The following is a 22,931-nucleotide window of genomic DNA, read 5'->3' on the forward strand; positions in this document are numbered from 1 at the left end:
CAGGATTCTGTTTGTAAATGAAAACAGATTCTGATGTTTAGTGTATCTTCTCAGTCATATTTATTGCTAAAAAGGTAGAAGACAAGACCATTCGTGCATCAGGATTCACGCAAGAAAGCAGCACTTCCAGAAGTGATACAGAATAGGTTACTTTAATAAGGTGAAACTACATACAACAGTGGGGGCCAAAGAAAAGATCTATGGAAATCGCCTCTTTCATAAGGACATAAAATGCTAGAAATCTACAGAACAAGTAGTTGAAGGAAATCTGTACAAAGAAGGAATGAAGACATACTGGGATCCATGAACACAAATTGAACCCAACATCTACGTCTCTAATGCTTTTAACTGTGATGATGTGGGCAATTTACAGAAGAAAGTGTCATCCGTGTATCTGGTTCACAACTCAGAAAAACTGGAGGAGAGACTGGTGGAAACTAGAGGAGATAGGTGTCTAAATACTGCCCACACCAATGCAATGAAACAGTATATTAATAAAGTTACATGCGAGTGTTTTCTAAAACCAACAGCTTCTGGATCTATGTTCAGGTACTAATAGACACTCCTTCACGTCCGCCTTCCAAATGCCATGAATATTTTTCTTGGCACACATTTTAGATCCTTCATGGTAAGAAAATTCTGAGAAAGACCTACTTTGATATGTTTAACCTTTGGTAAAAGGAAAGGCTTCCCATAGTGCTAAAAAAAAAAAGAAGAAAAGAAAAAAAGGAAGAGAGTACCCATGCTCTAGGTTCACCTTTCTTTCACCCCCACATTCCATTTGCTGTCTCTCAATAACCTCTATATATTCATCAGAAGCCAATGAGCTAAAGAATCTTGTGTGCAGTCCATACAAATCAGTATCCTGAGAGAAAGACAGAATAAAGCAAGGTGGGTATAGAATACAGCAAGGTGGTGATGCAGAAAAGCAAATGATCTGGATCACATTAATTATTCCAGGAGAAAAACACTGGCAACATTTTAATATATTTTATATATTATATATATATATATATATATGCCAGTCCTGGGGCTTGAACTCAGGGTCTGAGCACTGTCCTTGGACTTTCTCAAGGCTAGAGCCCTACCACTTGAGCTACAGCACCACTTCCAACTTTTTCCTATGTATGTGGTACCCAGAAATCAAATCCAGGTCTTCATGCGTGCTAGCAAGCACTCTACCACTAGACCAAATTCCCAGTCCTACTATATTTTTTTCCAGTCCTGGGGTTTGACTTCAGGGCCTGGGCACTGTCCTTGTTCAGTTTTTTTTTCCCCTCAAGGCTAGCACTCTGCCACTTGAGCCACAGCACCACTTTTGTTTTTTTCTTTCTATGTGGTACCAGGAATCAAAGTCAGGGCTTCATGCATGCCAGATGAGCACTCAACTGCTAGGCTATGCTCCTGGGAACTGGCAAAGATTTTAGAAAACATTTTGTTTCCACATGAGCATCCCTGAAGACACTTTTTGAAGTAATGTTTACACTTACTTAATTACTACCTAACAAAACATTTCTATAAATCGCCTTATGGTATATTTCTCAATTTTTTCTGGGATAAGCTGGTGAAAAAGAGCCAATAGAACTGCTATATGGAGGAGAATTGGAAAGGATTGGGATGGGTTGACTGGGAGAAGAGCAGTCGCAGACCCCATGAGTGGAGATCAAAGCATTTACTCCTTTAATAAAAGATCAAGAGATAATGCATACTTTAGGGTATTTGTAAACCTGAAACTAAGGTGCAATGCAAATAATTCACAGAAGAAAAGGGGTTATTTTTAAAAATGTTTTGAATCCTTCCTGGTAAAACTTTCCTGCTTGTTTCTAAAGCATTCCATCCCAAAAATATTCCATTCCAAGGGCTTTGACAATGCGGAATGATATGGTCTACATTCTGAAAGTTCTAATGAACAAAGCAATTTTTTTGTGAGAAAGCTATGTTCAATGTTTAATTAGAAGCCCAGCAGGACCTGCCAATTCCTGTGATAAACAGGAGGAAGAAAAAAATCCTTCTTCTTCTAGTTAAAACTGAAGCTAGGTTCTTATTCTCTCATTGAGATAACTTCAAGGGTAAGGCCATGCTAAATAAGGACAGATACCAATCCTAAGCAAAGAGCTTTCTTACACCCTCATTGCAGCATAATAAATTATGATTAGCTTTGCAACAAAAATTGTGGTATATTATTTATGATATGTTGTATATGATGTTCTATATGCTATACATAGTATACCATACATAGTTTAATAAGCTAATACTAATCATTTATTTCTAGGGTTGAAGCTGAAATCCTCTAGGGGAAAGTTCTGCAAAGCAGACACTTAAATAGAGATATCAGGTATTTCATTTCATGTATCTTGCTGTGGGAAAGGACAAAAATTAAAATATGAAGATTCAATTTGCCATGTATCTATTCCAGGAAACTAAGAAATACAGAGGCACTGCACAGAAGTGTGAGTTCTAGTCATGTCTAAGGAAGAATGGAACCAACTAAAGAAGATCAAATATGGAAAGTCAGGCTTCTCTGTAAAGAACAGAGAACTGACCTCACTGTTGCCAAAGGTGATACAGAAAGATGAATGCTGCTGGAGTTATAATCACATCAAAGTTGGAGGTAAGCAATTGAAGTGGCTTTAGGGGTTCATCTCAGATGTGTGATCCCTCATTAGATGCCAAAAATACAGATGTGTGGAGCAAAGATAACCATGGTTGAAAAATTTGTAAAAGAGACATTCTTCTATATCACAGTAAAGGATGATGACGAATTTCCCTAAAGACCTAGTTTTATAGGCCTAGCAACTGTCATTAGGCATTTTGCCCTTTGGAAAAGGAATTCTGTGTTAGTTGAGAATCACTTTGTCATGCTATATCAATCATCGAATCATTGCATCTTAGCACATAACCATAGGAAAACTGTGCTTGTACACACATGGAAGAGACACTGGACCAGAGACACTGGACTACCTTGCTTACTGAACTAAGAGGAGAGAGGTACTGGAGGTAAATGTTTGTGTTTTTCCACTTGTTGTATATACCTCCCCTGAACTACAGGCAACTAGAAACTGTCATTACCACATTGCCCAGGAAAAAGAAGAAAGTCTAATTTAGGCATTAAAGCTAGCAACATTTGGTACATCTTATCACTGAAACTGTTCCAAACTCAAAGTAGCGTTGATGAGCCAGGATCACAGCACTCAATGGGAAATAATGAAAAACAACTGAATATGATCTATGAGAAATAAAATGTGTCTCAACAATTAATCCTGATAATGAATTCTATGGAGAAGTCATCTAATGCCACTTTGGAATAAAATAGAAATTAAAGACAGGTGGCAAATATATGGTATTAAATGAATTGCTTGGCTATTATAACATAAATTCACAGGTCATGGACTCCTCATATATATCACAGCTAACAGATACCATGGAAAAATAGAAGCAAGAAATATCCTCTTTTCTTTCTTCCTTAGTACTTAGTAATGAATCGTTATTACAGCTTTTACCAATATCAAACAAAGATTTACAAAACTTTAATTTTGTCTTAGCCTAGAAGATGGTTCACTTAAAAAAATTTTTATCACCATGAGATTAGTTGTATGATTATTCAATGAACTCTGGATTCTTTAACAAATGAGACCATTAAAGATTTTAATTTGCTCTTATTCAGTTTGGATTCACTAAAATGAACAATTTTCTAGAAGCACTCATTAATATGGCCACTGATTCTCCCTAGGCCAAAGAACATTTTTTTTGGCTGAGATTTGAGCAGAATCAGGAACTATATAGTAAGGGTATTCCTTACTTTCAACTTTACTTTCAAAAATAGCAACGTATTTTTAATACTTAATTATTAAAATTGCTAAGCTAACCATTGAGAAAGAATATTTTTTCAAGTAATATTTCAAACTATTGGATATTGATTCCATATTATATCATATTAGACAGAATGTCTTATTAAAGGAGTTTATGACTAGTGCTTCTAATTTTGTCTGTTTAAGCTAGTTACAGATAAATTTCTCCATTACAAAACTAAAATGTTCTCTACTGCCATTTTTGAGCAATCTTTGTAATTATCCTGTTCACAAAAACCTTTCCATCTTTTTGGAATCAGTGACTCTTTTTCCCTGAGCCATATATTTTGCTTGATCTCAAAAATGGTATTTTTAAAAATAGTATACATAGTTTATCAGCTATCATCATTCAGTTTTTTTCTGCCAGTCCTGAGGCTTGAACTCAGGGCCTGGGCACTATCCTTGAGCTTTCTTAAAGGCTCTACCACTTGAGCCACAGCACCACTTCTGGCTTTTTCTGTGCATGTGGTACCAAGGAATTCAATCTAGGGCTTCGTGCATGCTAGACAAGCACTCTACCACTAGGCCATGCTCCCGGACACTGTACACTTTATATTACCATATGTTAATTGCAAAAAGTATATTTCGACTGGAGCAGCTTCTGCTGAGTCCGGATCTGTCCGCTGCGGGCCTCTGACTCCCGCCCATCGTGCACCCCGGAGTGCCAGTCCTTCCAAGTCCAGAATGGCAGGTCTCAAGGATCAGCTGATTGTGAATCTTCTTAAGGAGATCCCCCAGAACAAGATTACAGTTGTTGGGGTTGGTGCTGTTGGCGTGGCCTGTGCCATCAGTATCTTAATGAAGGACTTGGCAGATGAGCTTGCTCTTGTTGATGTCATGGAAGACAAACTGAAGGGAGAAATGATGGACCTCCAGCACGGCAGCCTTTTCCTCAAAACACCAAAAATTGTTTCTGGCAAAGACTATTCTGTGACTGCAAATTCTAAGCTGGTTATTGTCACAGCCGGGGCCGTCAGCAAGAGGAAGAAAGCCGTCTTAATTTGGTCCAGCGCAATGTAAACATCTTCAAGTTCATCATTCCTAATTTGTGAAGTACAGCCCAAATTGCAAGTTGCTTATTGATTCCAATCCAGTGGATATCTTGACCTATGTGGCTTGGAAGATAAGTGGCTTCCCCCAAAAACCGTGTCATTGGAAGTGGCTGCAATCTGAATTCAACCCGGTTCCGTTATCTGATGGGAGAGAGGCTGGGAGTTCACCCATTGAGCTGTCATGGATGGGTTCTCGGAGAGCATGGAGATTCTAGTGTGCCAGTGTGGAGTGGAGTGAATGTTGCTGGGGTCGCCTTCAAGAATCTGAATCCTGATTTAGGCACTGATGCAGATAAGGAACAGTGGAAAGAGGTTCGTAAACAAGTTGTTGACAGTGCCTATGAGGTGATAAAACTGAAAGGCTATACATCCTGGGCCATTGGACTGTCTGTGGCAGATTTAGCAGAAAGTATTAGGAAGAATCTTCGAAGAGTGCATCCAATTTCCACTATGATTAAGGGTCTCTATGGAATAAAGGAAGATGTCTTCCTTAGTGTTCCTTGCATTCTGGGACAGAATGGAATTTCAGATGTGGTGAAGGTCACTCTGACTCCTGAGGAAGAGGCTCGCTTGAAGAAAAGTGCAGATACACTTTGGGGAATCCAAAAGGAGCTGCAGTTTTGAAGTCTTCTATGTACCACTTCACTGTCTAGGCTATAAGAGAATTTTAGTGGGAGATTATGCATGCTGTCCCTTACAGCTGATCTGTGACTAAAGCAGTAGTATTATAAAATGACCTGAGAAAAGTATCCATTTCCTGAAATTAGGAATAGGACTGGTTCAGGAAAACATGCAGCTGTATTCTGATGGTGGATGGGTCCTGTGTAACTGTACAAACTGGTAACTGTAAACAATTTCACCCTCTCTGAGATACCACTGCCAATGAATGGTGCATAGTCCCTAATTACCCTTTGAACCAGATATGTTACTGTGTGCTTTGTAAATCACCAAAATGCCTAGTTCCAACTTTTTTTCCCAATCACACTTCCTGGGATGTGTTGTATAAATCCATTTTTGCATGTCACATGCATTACTGTTTTAAAGGATATTTTATGTATTATATATCAATAGTGTGCATTGGCATGTTATGTAAAAAGCTTTATATGAATAGCGTCATATGAAAACACCAAATAAACCTTGAACAGTGAAATAAAAGTAATATATTTCACTTCCAAACAATAATCAGATTCTTGTCCATTTTCTATGGAAAATATGTCCCTTACTCTTCCCTAAGAGTATTTATTCTATTTTCATGTGTTAAAAAATCTAGATTCCACACATGAGAAAATTCATGTGATATTTGTTTATCTGACTTTGGTTTATTTTGCTTGACACAGTAATTTGCGTTTTCATCCATTTTCCTGCAATCCATAATTTCATTCTTAGGCATGGTTGAATAGCATTCTATTGTTTAGAATATATGTTTAGAATATGTATTGTTTATTCTATATGTATTTATATACACATATATCACATTGTCATATTCATTTATGGATAGTAACATAGGCTGATTCCATAATGTGACTATTACGGACAGTGTCACAATAAACAGGGGTGTGGAAATGCCTCTGTCATACTTTCTCTTTCTCACAGATAATGTCCAATATAGCAGGAAAATATGGCAGTTCTATTTTTCCTTTTGTGATGATGCATTTCCACAATTGTTACATTAATTTTTAAATTCTTACAGTATATCAGGTTTCCTTTTTCCTTGCATATTTGTTGGTTCTAATTCTCTTGACTATAGCTATTCTGATTGAGGAAAGCTGCAATCTCAGTTTACTTTTACTTTTTATTTTTCTGATGATCCAGATTGTTGAATACTTTTTAGGCACTAACCATTTTTATTCTGTCTGTGAAGCTTTGGTTACTTCTTCTTTCAGTTACTTGTTCTTTAATCAATTGAATTATTTGTGAGATGGAGCATAATTTTTCTGATTCCTTATATTCTGAATATTAATCTCTTAATAAATGATGAATACTGAGCAAAGCTAATTTCCCACTCTATAATCTTTGTCTCCACTCATATTTGCTTCTCCTGCTGTTCAGAAGGTTTTGAATTTTATGCAGTCTCAGTCTACTCTTGCTATGATTTCCTAAGATAATGGAGTTTTGTTCAGAACACAATTGCCTTTATTTTTTTTAATATTTCATTGTAATTAATAGAAGAGCTACATTATATTCACCAGATAGAAGGTGCATTATTTCACATACGTTGATACCCTTTCTCATGTCTTGGTCCCCATTTCCCTTCCCCCTACCCCCACCCCTCATCTTGTTTTTCCCCCTTCCCTATCCAATTTCAAATAACCAAATACGCATATATACAATATATCAGATAACAAAGTGAAATACTGTAACAATTGCCTTTATATTTATCTATAATACTTATCCTTTTGTAGTTTTAAAGTTTTAGATCTTAAAGTCTTCTATCAGTTTTGAATTGACTTTTGTATAGGATAAGAAAAAGAAACAGCTTTCAGTCTTGTACAGATGGACATCTACTCTTCTAGCACCAGTTGTTGAGAAGAGTTCTGTTCCTTCTCCAGCAGAGGTTGTTGGCCCTTCTGCTGAGAACTGTCTGGTTATAGCTAGCTATCTCAGTTCATTTCTGAGTTCTCTAGTCTATTCTATGGGGTTACATTTTTCTTCTTGTACCACTATCATATTGGTTCTATTCCAATGGCCATATAAAATATAAACCAAGTATTTTGATACCTCCAGCATTGCTTGGCATGTTTGTGGTGTTTTGTGTTTCCTTGGGAATTCAAAATTGTTTCTCATTACACTTGGTACAAATGGCTTGGTTCACAAAGTATACTTACCTTTTGAGCCTGAGAAAACTTTCCACTTTCTAGTGTCTTCTTTAATATCTTTCTTCAGTACTTTTTATTATTCATTGTAGACATCTTCCAACTCCCTGGAGAGGTTTATTGCTAGACATTTTGCTTTGTTTTTGAAGCCTTTGAATGAAATTGGTTTTAGTTTTCTTTCTCGGTCAGTTTCTTGTTTGTATATAAAAGAACTGCTGATTTTTCTGTTGGCTTTGTAGTCTGCTACTTTTCTCAAAAGGCTTTTCACCTCTACGCCTTCCAGTGGAGTATTTAAGGTATTTTTAATATAGAATTTATCATAGTATATCCAGATGGTAGTTTTTTATTCTGATCTATTTATTGGACAATTATCCAAGATTATCATATCTTGAACTGTCTCTTTATTTCTTAGAAGTATTTGCCTTTGGATGTGAGTGTTCCAATGCTATATATATATATATATATATATATATATATACATATATATATTTGCAACCATTACATTTTCTAGATGGATTGTTCCCTTTGTTATTATGTACTGATATTCTTTTCCCCTTCTGACTAATTAATTCTGGCAAATCAGACTGTTTTGCTTGCTTTTGAATTCCATTTGCTTGAAATATCATTCTCCATCCTTTCACTTTCAATCTCTGCATGTGTTTTCCAGTGCATTGAGTTTCTTGTAGACCAAAACATTTGGATCTTAATTTTTAACACATACAATAAGTCTGCCTCTTTTCATTGAAGATTAAATAATATTTATATTTAGTTGTTATTGAAATATATGAACTAATGTTTCCCTTCTGTGTCTTAGATGTTAGTTTACTGAGCAATAATATTTGATTCTTTCCTATTTCTCATTTTCTTTTTTTATATATTTTTATTGTAATTAATAGAAGGGTTACATGATATTTGCCAGATAGATGGTGAATTAATTCCCATACATTGATACCCTTTCACATGTCTTGGTCCCCATTTCACTCCCCCCACCTCCACCCCTCATCTTGTTTTCCCCCGTTCCCTATCCAATTTCAAATAACCAAATATAAATATATCCGATATATCAGGTAATAAAGTGAGATACTGTAACAATATGAGATAACCAAGGGACAGCAAAAGAGATGAGAGATAACATAGTACCTTAATAACAACAATCATTCATTATATGGATCCAGATCCTTTTGCTAGCGAATTTCATTGCTTTCAGATTCTGCCCAGCAGTAACCTACCCTAGTGGAAAGAGGAGGCTATGGCAAAGCTGGGACTGATCTTACAAATTTCTTTTCTACCTAACAAACCTCAGTTGTCGGTAAAATCATTTCAGAGGGTTGCAGTACGTTTCCATTTCCAGTAGGGTTCACCTACTCAGGCTCTGAGTTCCCAATGTCTGTAATAATAAGTAGGTAATGACATTATTTTCCTTGGCCACACAGCCTATTCAGGTACAGATGCTGGGAAAACTGGGCAGCCACATGCAGAAAACTAAAAATTGATCCCAACATATTACCATGCACAAGCATTAACTCAAAAATGGATCAAAGACCTTAATATCAGACCTGAAACCTTGAAACTTTTACATGATTGAGTAGGACAGACACTGGAATGCATATACATAAGCAAAAACTTCCCAAACAGAGTCCTGGGGTCACTACAGATTAAAGAGAGACTCAAACAAATGGGACTACCTAAAAATAAAAAAGTTTCTGCACAGATAAAAAGCTAGCTACTAAAGTAGAAGATAGCCAACCAACTGGGAAAAGATATTTACCCATAATACATCAGACACATGCTTAATATCCAGTATACAGGGAACTCAAGAAACTAATCCCCACCTCTGAAACCCAACAAACCAAACACTAAATGGACAAGAGAGACATCAAAAGAAGAGACTAAAATGACAGAAATCATATGAGAAAATACTCATCATCCATGGTCATAAAGGAAATGCAAATAAAAACAACTCTAAGATACCACCTTACACCAATCAGAATAGCCAATATTCTGAACTCAGACAATGATAAATGCTGCCGTGGTTATGGAGAAAAAGGAACCCTACTACACTGCTGGTGGGAATGTAAACCAGTCCAACCATTCTGGAAGGCAGTTTGGAGGTTTCTTAAAGAACTGAGAATAGACCTTACCTACAATCTTGCCATATCACTCCTGGGCATCTACCCTGATCATCATAACCCAGGTTATGATAAGGACACCTGCTCAGCCATGTTCATCTCCACACTATTCACAATAGTGATACAAAAATAGTGGATACAAAAAATGTTGTACATATATACAATGGAATTCTGCATAGCCAACAGACAGGATAAAATAATGGCATTCACTGGGAAGTGGATGAAATTAGAGTGAATCATGTTGAGTGAAATAAGTCAAGACCAAAGGAACAAAAGGCAAATAATATCTTTAATATACAGGTAATAGATCCAAACAGTACAAGAGCAATGACTCAATATTTGAGTATGCTAGTTTATGGGCATTGACTTGGAGATATATTCATAACTACATAGACATAAAAATCTATGATGTGCTATATCCTCTACAGACATAATGTTTTATTACATATATTAATATATATCTATGACATACAAACACTCAGCTTAATTTTAATTATAGAGATTCTCTTCTTGAATACTTATTTGTTAAATATGACATTTGAAATGATGTAGAAATCATTGTTAATATTATTTTAAAGACTTGAACTGATAAAAATGTTAAAATATCTCAGGTTAGTATATTTCTTTTTTCATTTTATTTTTTATTATTGAGGTAATGTATAGAGGGGTTACAGCATTATTTTCCAGATATTGGGTGCATTACTTCTCACACATTGATAACCTGTCTTATGTTTTTGTCCCCATTTCATTCACTCCACCCCCTCCCAATAATCTTATTACTGTTTTCAAAGTCTGTAATTTATTCTTTTTTAGTCTGAAGTTCCACTGCATGAAAATTTATAATTATTATTTTATCTATACATTAATTGTGAATTGTAGTCATAAGCACCAGAAAGTGCATGTTTGATTTTATTTCATTTTGTCTATCTGTTAAGTATAATGAGTAGCTCCTCTTTCCCTTTAATTTTACAGTATGTCATTATTATCTTTTTTAACTACATTATTTCATATTAAAAGCTTATATAGAGACATAAGGCTTTGATTTATTACCTAATTATAAATAAGAGATACACAGGCACATTTATATAGTAATTTACTAATAAATATATGAATATATTATTTTAAAATATATGAAAAATATTTGGTGGAGTTGAGATACCTCCATTATTTATAAATTTCATATACTTTTTTCATACATTTTATTGTAATTAATATAAGGGTTACATTATATTCACCAGATAGAAGGTGCATACTTCACATACCCACCCCCAACCCCACTCCTCATCTTGTTTTCCCCCTTCCCTATCCTTTTTCATATAACCAAATAAGCATATATATATATATATATATATATATATACAATATATCAGATAACCAGGTGAAATACTGTAACAATATGAGATAACCAAGGGACAGCCAAAGAGATGAGAGATACAACAATCACTCATTAAATGGCTTTTGTTTCTAGATCCTGGAGGTCCTTTCATTTAGCAGCACACTATATGGACTTATGTATCTAGGTTTTGTTCTATTGTAAATCTCTGTTAGGAGAACCCAAGGTTTCTACTGATTATGACAAATGAGGGAAACCATTGAGCCTATGTTCCTTTGAGTCTGGCTTACTTCACTTAATATGACTTTTCCTAGGTCTTTCCATTTCCTAACTGATGGGGTGATGTCATTCTTTCTGACAGCAGCATAGAATTCCATTGTGTATAAATACCACATCTTGTTGATCCACTCATCAACTGAGGGACATCTGGATTGGTTCCACATCTTTGCTATGGTAAATAGTGCTACAATGAACATCACTGTGCCAATGGATTTAGTATGTCCTTGTTTCTGGACGATTGGGTAAACGCCAAGTAGTGGAATTGCTCGGTCATAGGGGAGCTCTATGTTTAGTCTTTTGAGGAGTTGCCATACTGCTTTCCATAGTGGTTGAACCAGTTTGTACTCCCCCAACAGTGTAGTAGTGATAACTTCCTACCCACATTCCCGCCAGCGTCTGTTGTTATTAGATTTCTTGATCATGCCCTAAATCTCATATACTTCTATTATATTGTCGTATAGTCTTTTATTTTTCCCAGTGTAATGTGATTTGCTGTTACATTCCTCTTTCTTGGTTTTTTTCTCATTTTTATTTGACTGGCTGTGAGGCTTGCACTCTGAGCATAGTCCCTGTCCCTGAGCTTCATTTGCTCAAGTCAAGTACACTACCTTTGGAGCCATAGTTCCACTTCCAGCTTTTTCTGGGTAGTCTGTTGGGGATCAGAGTCTCATGGACTTTCCTGCTCAGTATGGCTTCCAACTGCTATTCTGAAATCTCAACCTCCTGAATAACTAGGACTTAGGCATTAGTCACTGGTCCCAGGTTTCTTCTGCTTTTTGTGTTCCAGAAGATTTTCATGTGTGTATTGGCTTGTTTTTTGTTTTTGTCCATCAAGCACTTCACAGAACTGACAGCTAGGTTGTTGAATCAGATTTGTAAATGAAGTTGGAATTAATAAGGAACAAGCCTATGAAGACAGGTAGGTCATAGATTATTTTTTTAAGAATGTCACAAACTGTGAGATGATTCCCTGAAGTATATTTCCAATACCATTGACCTCTTTCTCCAGACCCTCCTCAATACCAATTAGCCTTAAATTAGGCTTCCTAATTGTATCTTGGACCTCCTGTAGCGTTTTCTCATATTTCCTAGATTTGAATTGACTCATTTTCTGTTCTTTTTCTATAACAACTAAATTATCTTCAACCCCGTAAATTCTCTCTTCTGCATTGTCTAACCTGCTATCAAACTATCTACTTCATTCTTCATCTCCCTTGCTTCTAATTGCTCATTTTTTCATGCCTTGCATCTCTTATTTTAGATCATGTATGGATTTCTTTAGCTCCTTGATTTCCATGTGAGTGGTTAGCTCAGCAGCTTTATTCTCTTTGGACATTTCAGGGTCAATGCTTTCCCTCATTTGTCATAATCAGTAGAAACCTTGGGCTCTCCTAGCAGAGATTTGCAATAGAGCAAAACCTTGATACAAAAGGCCATATAGTAGGACGCTAAATGAAAGGTTCTGTAGGATATAGAAACATAAGCCATATAATGAATGATTGTTGTCCTTAAGGTACTATGTTATCTCTCATCTCTTTTGCTATCCCTTGATTATCTCATATTGTTACAGTATCTTACTTTGTTATCTGATATATTGGATATATTTGTATTTGGTTATTTGAAATTGGATAGGGAAGGGGGGAAAACAAGATGAGGGGTGGGGGTGGGGGGGAGGGAAATGGGGTCCAAGATAGGTGGAATTAATGCACCTTCTGTCTGGCAAATATCATGTAACCCTTCTATTAATTAAAATAAAAAATATATGAAAAAAAGAATGTCACAAACTGGGCACTCATTACCATGGAATTGCATTTTCATGACACATTCTCTTTTCTTTAAAATTGTATTCTAATGTCATGGTGATGTACAGAGGGGTTACAGTTACATTCATCAGTTAGTAGGTACATTACTTCTTGTACATTGATAACCCACATGATGTATTTTCATAGTTTGAACTCCTCAAGGAAAAAAGTAAGTGGGAAAAATGAGGTCACCTACCTGTGTTCTACCTCACTTGCTTTTGGGCTAAATATTGGATCACTTGAAATGAGAGGATCGTAATTGATACTAACATGAGAGTTGTACTCACAGAGCTTCTTCTCATAATTAGTACAGTCTGAACAATGGAAGATTTCTTAAAACTCCAAGAGGATTTTAAGTGTTTAGCAACATATATCATTTTATAGATGATAGAATTCACTTGCTTAACTGCACTACAGATATTGTAAGTTACTTGGTGAATTGGTTATGTCATTGTTTTTCAACAGTATTTTCTTTCTTTTTTTTGCCAGTCCTGGGCTTGAACTCAGGGCCTGAGCACTGTCCTTGGATTTTCTCAAGGCTAGAACTCTACTAGTTGAGCCTTAGCACCACTTCTGGCTTTTTCTATGTATGTGGTACGGAGGAATCGAATCCGGGTCTTTATGCATGCTAGGCAAGCACCCTACCAGTAGGCCAAACTCCCAGCCCAACAATATTTCCTTTTGGAAAGTGACATAACAAAAGACACCTTAATAATGTTACCTATAATTTCCTATCCAATGATAATTAAAAAATATTTTATTGCTCTCTCCAGATATCCCATTGTTTGTATATGAGATACATTTTATAGGCATGTATGTTGAATTGATTTCATATTTTTATATATACATTGGTACATATTATTTGAATCTAGTGGCTATTTTGTCTCCAGAAGGTTTTTTCTTCCTTTGCTATAACAGTGTTTTAGAAAGAGAAGACCACAAAAGTGTACAGGTTAATTCAGCTGAAATGTGGATATTAGTAAATTGACATTACAAAGGCCAATGATATTTAGTTATGAATTAAAGCTCATTATCTGGGTGAATTAATATATGCGTGCTTGAAAATATATTTACCATGAGCTTAGCTGTATCACTGTTGTCTCATTTGCCTGTCATGACTTTTCATTCTCATTATATAGATTGTTTGTGCTTATATGTTTTTCCTTTTCCTTTGTTTCTGTAAATAAACAATGCAGGATTAAAATATGTTTTGAAATAGGAAAAGGAGAAGGGGAAAATAAGATGATTGGGAGGGGGTTGGGAATGAGACAGGGACAAAAACATGAGAAGGGGTATTAATATATGAGAAGTAATGCACCTACTACCTGATGAGCACAAACTGTAACCTCTCTGTACATTATCCTGACAATAAAAGAAAGAAATGTTTTATTCAATTTTTAATGAAATAAAACCACTGAGTAACAACTATAGGCTTATAAAACCCAATGTACTAAGGACTCTATAAACTCATAGTTTAATTTTTATAAGCTTAAAATATTGTCTTCAATATTTGTTGAAAAATATTTCTCATCCTTCTACAACACATGACGAAGAGACTAAACTCATAATCAATATGGGGCTTACTTGTGTTTTTCACATATTTGAGTAGCTTTCCTAGTCAAAGCCTGTCAATCTCCATCCTTTGTCTATTATCTCACTATTGAGTCCTTGGTATTGGAATGGATGTCATTAAGCTTTTAGAAATTTTGAATGGATTCAAAATAGTTCTATATGTTATGGAGCAAAGCTTGTGGGTATGTGAAAGGATAAATATGTATTTGAAAACTAAGTTAAAGCAAATATAGTTACTCTCCATTGAAGACAATGAAATATAATTGGAAACAGAAATCTAGTTAGCTGCAGTCACCTAGCAGATTGTCTCTTTCAACATCTCTTTTGTCACACAAAGGAAAAAAAATATTCAATGGGATAAGAGATTGATCCCAAAAGATAATTATTGCATGTACGATCAATAATAAAATACAACTGTAACCTTGGTTTCCTACTTGTCAATTTCAATAACAATTATTCTCTACTAGAGTTGTGATTTAAATCAGGTTACCATAAATCTGCATTCTTTTCTATTTTGCTATTGAAAGAATTTCCTATCAAAACCAGAGTTACTAACTTACAGTTTGATGGATTTGAAATCCCCACCACCACAAGATGGAAGGCAAGGAAAAGGAGTATGCAGAAGTGATTTAACATATGGATGAAAAGAAATCATTGGGGTGGAGACTGCACATCTTTCCTGAGTCATCTTAGTAGCTGAAATTTGATGACAAAAAAAATTGCCGTGTTCTCAAGTGCCAGATGAAAACCATCAGTGTGAATAGTGAAATGGTAATAAAGCAGCATTTTTAGGAAACATATTCACTCTGGAGGATTCTATGTTTTTTTCATTCAGTGAGTGCTACCCACTAGACACTTTTTTCTATATTATTTGCTAGATTCTAGGTTAATCCACTCGTGCAGGTTCAACTGACATAAGTTGTCAAGTTAGAGACATCAACACAATGAATTCAGTCTTTTACCACTATTTGTTGCATTGGAAAGAGAACCTAATTTTTCCTCTTCTTCTCATTTCTCCTTAGTTTAATCCTGCTATACTAAAAAGAAATCCTTGCTAAAATATTTTTAAGTGAGGACTTAGATTTCATAGATAACCTGTTTTCAAAATATGAATTTTGTTTTTTCCAAATTTTATCCAAATTTACTACCTTCCAAAGTATTAAAATAATATTATCAGGAAAATTAAACTTTAAGTGACCCACCCCTCATCAAACTTTGCTTTTGTATACTAGAGCATGACTCTCCTTGGATCAATGCTGTGAATGGGAATGTGTACTATTCTAGTCATTGTGGGTAGGCAGAAAATATGAGTTAACTAATGATCCATTGCATGTTGAATAAGTTAAAACAGGTTTTAAACAAAGGAAAAGGAAAGGAACCACCAAGAGAGAAATGTACTAAAGTTACATTTGCATTTCATGAAAACATTAGAATACAGGTGTTAACTCTGACTGAATGTAGGCTGGATCTGGAAATGTGTGCATTCCTGATTGAATGGTATACTTGCCACACAGCTGCTCAAGCATCTTCTAACAGAAAGCTGTGTCTTCAAGATGTATTGTAACACATTTTTCTTGTTTACTCATAATTTTACCACAGACCTGATTGATGTTAATCCAAATCAACCTACTTTGGGGTTATAACATACTCCAGTTATGACATGTACAGTTTCAAGATCTGAAGAACTCTGCTATATGTCTGTTTGTAGTTAGGAAACATTACTAGGGATGGTTTCAGCAGAGATACAGGGAAGTTTACCTTGATTCCAGAGGGGAAAAAAACCCCACAAAATCCAGTTTATCCTTTTGACAAGTAGTTTAATTTCTATCAATGATGGGAAGGGATGGACAGTTGGGGGAATATGGTTGTAAATATATTTTAATATATTTCAATGACATAAACATAAAATTAATAATTTATTAATTCCAGGTATCAACAATCAATCTTTGGAAATCCGAAAATTTCAGATCAAAATATCTATTTGTTAGCTTGCCAGATTTCAAGCAATATAAAATCTGTCTAAATAACTTTTTTTTTAATTTGCTGTTGAGTTGGGCACAAAAGGCTCCCATTTATAATCTTAACTACTCAGGAAGCTGAGCTCTCAGGTTTATGTTTAAAACTACTTTGAGATACAGAATGGGGACTTATTTTGCATGGTTGTAATCTGATTCTGATACTACATATATATGAAAGCAATATTGGCAATGCTTTATCTTTTACAAATATATACCATTTTCTTTTTCCAAATATGTCCTTAGAATTAAAGGGCCCCTAGTTCCATTTTTTAAATCAGAGATTATACCAGATTTTGTCTCCCTAATTCAGTAAGTGTTTTCCCTTTCTTGAATATTCTTTTGAGAAAGTTCTAGACAAAGCAAGCCATTCCCTTACACCCCAGATCTCATCGGTTTACTCTTCCACTCACAGAGACACACAACACACACACACACACACACACACACACACACACACACATATCTTAGAGAAAAATGTTTCTCCCTTTTAAGTCAATCACCCCATCTTTTCTACAGGATGTGATTTACCTGAATTGACTGAAAGAATGTAATTTCATAAGAACAATGACCAGCACCCCAGATGGCTCAAAGTTAAAGGCATTTGGGGGAAAAAAAAGTAGGAATAAAGAAGAAAAAATCAGCTCACAAATGCTTGTGATACTATGAGCAGCCGAAGTAGCATCAGGGTGTTTTAGGATAAGAGTCTATGTCAATAGGATTCTGCTCAAAATAATAATCCCCAAGGAACTCAGACTTGAGGGCATTGTTCTACACTGGGAGATTGATGAAAGAGATTTGTGGGGCTTCAGACATGAATAGTAGAACTTCTAAAAGAACCATTTAAGATGTTTTCATTAAATTGGTCAACTTTGGGTAGAGGGAGAAAGGCTTGATGTTCACTTTGTAAGGATTCTTGTGTGTGTACATTCTAATATCTATATATTGTAGCCTTAGCTACAATGGTAGCTATCACTCGACAAATTTATTCTTGTTCTAATATAGTTGCTCATTTCTTTTTCTGTGACAATTGATACTAGGGCTTGAACTCAGAGACTGAGTGCTGTCCTTCAGGTGCTCAAGGCAAGCACAGCTTGAACCACAGTTACAGTTCTGATTTTTTATTTTATTTTATTTTATTTTGGTAGTTAATTGGAGATAAAAGTTTCATAGATTTTTTTCCCTGCCTGGGCTGGTTTTGAACAGCAGTGCTCAGATCTTAGATTCTTGAGTAACTAGGATTATTGAAGTGGGCAATCAGTATCTGGCTGCTCTCTTTTTGTTTTTCTTTTTCTTTAATAATGATTTCTGCTTTAATCTTTCCTATTTCAATCTCCCTCTATTTCATGAAGTATTTCATGAATAAATGATAGATTATAGGCATTTACATAACTAAAAAATAGTTTTAAGTTTCTAACTATTAAGCCTTCCAACCATGCCTGGTCTAGGGAAGTTTGAATAATACTGCTCACTATGCTTCTGATGGAATTATTGAATAATTCAAATAAAAGATTATTTAAAGCAATGCTGCTGAGAGGAGGAGGCTGAGTGAATGACTTGTTGATTCATTAGCCTGTAGTTTCTTATTGCAGCATGTGAACATAGAGAAGCAAGAATAATGCCATTTTCTAATCTCTGTAGGGGAGGTTCTTTTTCAAGAAATGTTACCCCAAGGCACTAACAACCAGATTACTTTGTCTTCTTATGTAGTTGGATTGCCTTGTGATGATTTCATTGTTAAAAAAAATCAAGTAATCATTTAAGACCCATCCCCCTTCATGGCATTGCATGAATGTCTTTGTTTCAATGAGAGATCTCAGGTTTTCTGCTGACCCTCTTCATTTACAATGTGTTTTAACTTCTTTAACAAAATTCTTGTGAAATATCCTATTTGGTTTGCCTGACTCTTCCTAAAAATAAGGATTCAAGACTTCAACTTCCTGAGGCCCTTACAAAGTAGAGTAAAACATCTATTCAACAGTTTTCTCCAAGCAGACAAAAATGAAGACCGTCTTCATTCTGAATTTGCTGCCAGTGGAAGCTATTATTAGATGTTTAGAGTGAGCTGTATTGTAAAATTCTCCCTATGACATGACTCTTTGTTAGTGGTCATAACTAAATGTCAGGAGAATTATAGGCTTAAACATTTTACTGAACCCTTATTGTTCAGGAATCATAGGCTTAAAAGTTTTACTGAACCTATATTGTTCAGGAGGATTGAACATGAAGGATGCTGGCACATTAAAATATTTCACATCTGTTCAGCCTTTCAAAATTCATATGAGTAAGACACCATTGTCATCTCTGTTTATGAACAAAGGAAGAGGAGACTTAGAGCTATCAAATGTGGTCTTTGGAAAGAAGTGTTCCATGTGTATAAAAATAAATAAAATTGTCTTCTCATATTTCTCTCTGGAAATAAATGAAAAATGAATGAGAGTTAAGAATGTCTTTTGAAAAGAGAGACCTATATTGGGCAAGCATGAATTGACAACTCCATAAAAAGATCTCATCATTGCTGAAAGAATAAGGCTAAGTCAATAAGGATAAGGAATAGTTATCAAAGAACAGTGATAATAGCAGATGAATGGGATATTCAACAAATGAACCTGCTAAAGAAAGAACAAGTTGTAAAATCCAACTTCAGAATATTATAAATTAGACTATATTGTAATAAAATGTTTACACATCCACTGTTTCTTATTCAGATCCACATATCACTCTGATTTGTTTCATCATAAACTCCATCAACAGACATAAAGCAATAGGGTTTACATGCTTCAATCTAAATGACAATTATGTGCCAAATAAAAATATCTAAATTAATACTTGGACTTTACACATCAGAATATACTGTTCTAAAATTTCTAGGAAATTACCTCCTCAATCAATCTAGTTTATTGATATTTCATGCTTGTATAGTAAATCATTGAGAATTAGGGGACCCACCACCATGTGAAAGTCATAGTTACATCAGAAGATTTTCAGCAAAGGATGTAGATGTATTTTAAAATTTTTCTGCCTCAACTTCTTTTATCATCTAATTTGTTTCAAGCCTTCCTTGTACTAGATGTTTCTTTGAGTTCACTTATTTACAGATCCACAGAATTAAATCTTCATCCAATGTATCTCTAAAAGAGATAAACATGTAATATTGTGATTTAATATCCTACATCTTATGATCTAGATAGCCTTACAAAAATGCTAGTATTCTCTATCTCAATTTATCCCTATATCTAGACCCCTTAGTGATAATGCAATTATGGAATTTTTTATTCAATTGTATTGTCAGGGTGATGCACAGAGGGGTTACAGTTACATATATAAGGTAGTAAGTACATTTCTTGTAGAACAGTGTTTTTTTTAAAGACACAAAGAAAGGGCACATAGAAACGTAATGAAAGCAGAGATTAGAATTATGTGGTTACAAAGAATCTGGCCACTGTCAGAAACCACAATACCTCCAGGTCTGCTGAAACCATCAGTCCCACTTTTGGTTACTGGAACTGGGGACAGTAATTGTCTGCTTCCTTAAGTCATCAAAATTCATGGCAAATTGTTACAGCAATCAGAAGAAACTACTCCTAAAGAACCTGGATATTGTTGATGCACGCATCAACAAAGTTTATTTAAAGAACTAGCAGGATGAGTAAGATGATCATGATAATTCTTTATCATAAATGAATTTCCTATAATCATCCAACAGGATAGTTCCACAGAACTGTTTTGAGATTGCTTTGACAGGCTTATAAAGTATATTTACAAAACCATTTAAGTTAGTGTTTCTTCCAATTCTATTGGCAGCTTGGTCTGGGGTGTTTTTATGTATGTATAGATAACATTTTTTCCTGAAAAGCATATCTTGGCTTTTCAGTATAATCTAAGAAAGAAACAGGAAAAAGGATAATTATTTAATAGTGATAACTATATGAGAACAAGTTCATTTCCACATCAACTGATGGCACATTGAAAAATTAAAGGAAAGCCTAAGAATATATTCAAGTCACTGAGTCAGAGTTGGAACTGAGTTGAAAGCTAACAGCTAATTTTAAATATAATGTCATTTCCCAGGGAGTCATAGAAGGTTTTCAAGTTGGATATTCATTCAGTTTCCATTAACTGTTACTACATGGTATCAAAGCCAAGGATATTCACCTTAGGCCAAAACAGTTATTACATGCTCAGCATTTATAGATGTCAGATTAAAATGCCTGGCTCTAAGTATGGCATTTGAACTTGGAAGCTTAGATTACTAAACATATAATATTCATGTAACATAATACTCACAAGTGTATCATATCAAGTATGATGGAGTGAGTGATTTATTCATCTATTACTTATTTTGATAGTATTAAGGATTGAACTCAAGGACTCACACTTAATAAACAGGTACTTCAATCACTACCATCACACATTTAGCCCTTTTTAGTATTGGTTTTCTTTTTTTCATATATTTTTATTGTAATTAATAGAAGGGTTACATGATATTTGCCAGATAGATGGTGCATTAATTCCCATACATTGATACCCTTTCACATGTCTTGGTCCCCATTTCCCTCCTCCCCACCCCCATCTCTCATCTTGTTTTCCCCCCTTCCCTATCCAATTTCAAATAACCAAATACAAATATATCCAATATATTAGGTAACGAAGTGAGATACTGTAATAATATGAGATAACCAAGGGACAGCAAAGGAGATGAGAGATAACATCGTACCTTAACAACAACAATCATTCATTATATGGCTTATGTTTCTATATCCTAGAGATCCTTTCATTCAGCGTCCTACTATATGGCCTTTTGTATCAAGGTTTTGCTCTATTGCAAATCTCTGCTAGGAGAGCCCAAGGTTTCTATTGATTATGACAAATGAGGGAAACCACTGAGCCTAAGTTCCTTTGAGTCTGGCTTGCTTCACTTAATATGATCTTTTCTAAGTCTTTCCATTTCCTAACAAATGAGGCAATGTCATTCTTTCTGACAGCAGCATAGAATTCCATTGTGTACAAATACCACATCTTGCTTTTCTTTTTGAAGATGTGGTTTACTTGATGCCCAGGCCAGCCTAGGTTGTGACATCCACCACCACAATTAACCACTGGTTTCAATGGAGTCTAGAGAATTTATATGCATGGGTTAGTCTTTAACCAATATCTCCCAATCTCTGTTTCTCCAATGGCTTGTGCAGGCTTGAAGTGAATGGTTTCTTTATCTTAGCTCATTTTACTTTTTGACAGTCTCAGTTCTTAAACTCAGGGCCTGAGCACTGGCCTTGAGCTTTCACAAGGCTAGAGCTTTACCATTTGGGCCACAGTACCATTTCTAGCTTTCTCTATGTATGTGGTACTGAGGAATCGAACCTGGGTCTTTGTGCATACCAGGCAAGCACTCCACCACTGGGCCAAACTCCTGGCCCTGGTTTCTTTATTATTAATATTTTTTAATATTAAGATTTTAGCTGGAGGTATTCTTGGGAGAATGACAATTTCCTGGCCCACTAAGCACAGTTTCTGAACATCTGCTCTAACACTTGAGTTGCATCACTTAGTAGCTCTTTCATCAATTTGGTTATTTTCCAGGTAAGATCTTACATATTTTTCCATAATCCTCCTACTTACGCCATACCTCCTACATAGCTAATATCACAGGCTTTATTTTACATATGTACAACAAAAATATAAAATTATAGTACAATAGCAGGTAATGATAGTATTTTCTGACAAAAGGCACAGTAAGGTATGATGATATCATGAAAGCATGTGCACAGTCAGAGAAGTCCTAAGAAAAAGCAAGTGACTAATAATTTTTACTATATGTCAGTATATTTAAAGAATTATGCCAAATATGTCTTAAATGCAACCAAATAATTGGTTTCTCTTAGTTGGTAGACTTGAGCTAAAGAGCTCAGAGACTACACCTAGGCCTAGAGTTCAAGCCACATGAACTCCCCCCCCAAAAAAAGTAGTATAACTCTTAGTTGTTAGTTTTATCAGCTAAAAAGATGAAAGATGGAAAAACTAGGCTCTAGAACAAATAACTAAATAACTTGTATAGATATATTATATATATATGTGTATATATATATAT

General features: G+C 35.1%; 1 pseudogene; it reads left to right on the forward strand.

The window, feature by feature from the left end:
- Window positions 1–4,472: 4,472 nt before the first annotated feature.
- LOC150053033 (L-lactate dehydrogenase A chain pseudogene) lies at window positions 4,473–5,602 on the forward strand (annotated as a pseudogene).
- The last annotated feature ends 17,329 nt before the right edge of the window (window positions 5,603–22,931 follow it).

Source organism: Megascapheus bottae, chromosome 16 (genome assembly GCF_031878675.1).
Source record: "Megascapheus bottae isolate mThoBot1 chromosome 16, mThoBot2.hap1, whole genome shotgun sequence".
In the NCBI taxonomy this organism is placed as follows: Eukaryota; Metazoa; Chordata; class Mammalia; order Rodentia; family Geomyidae; genus Megascapheus; species Megascapheus bottae.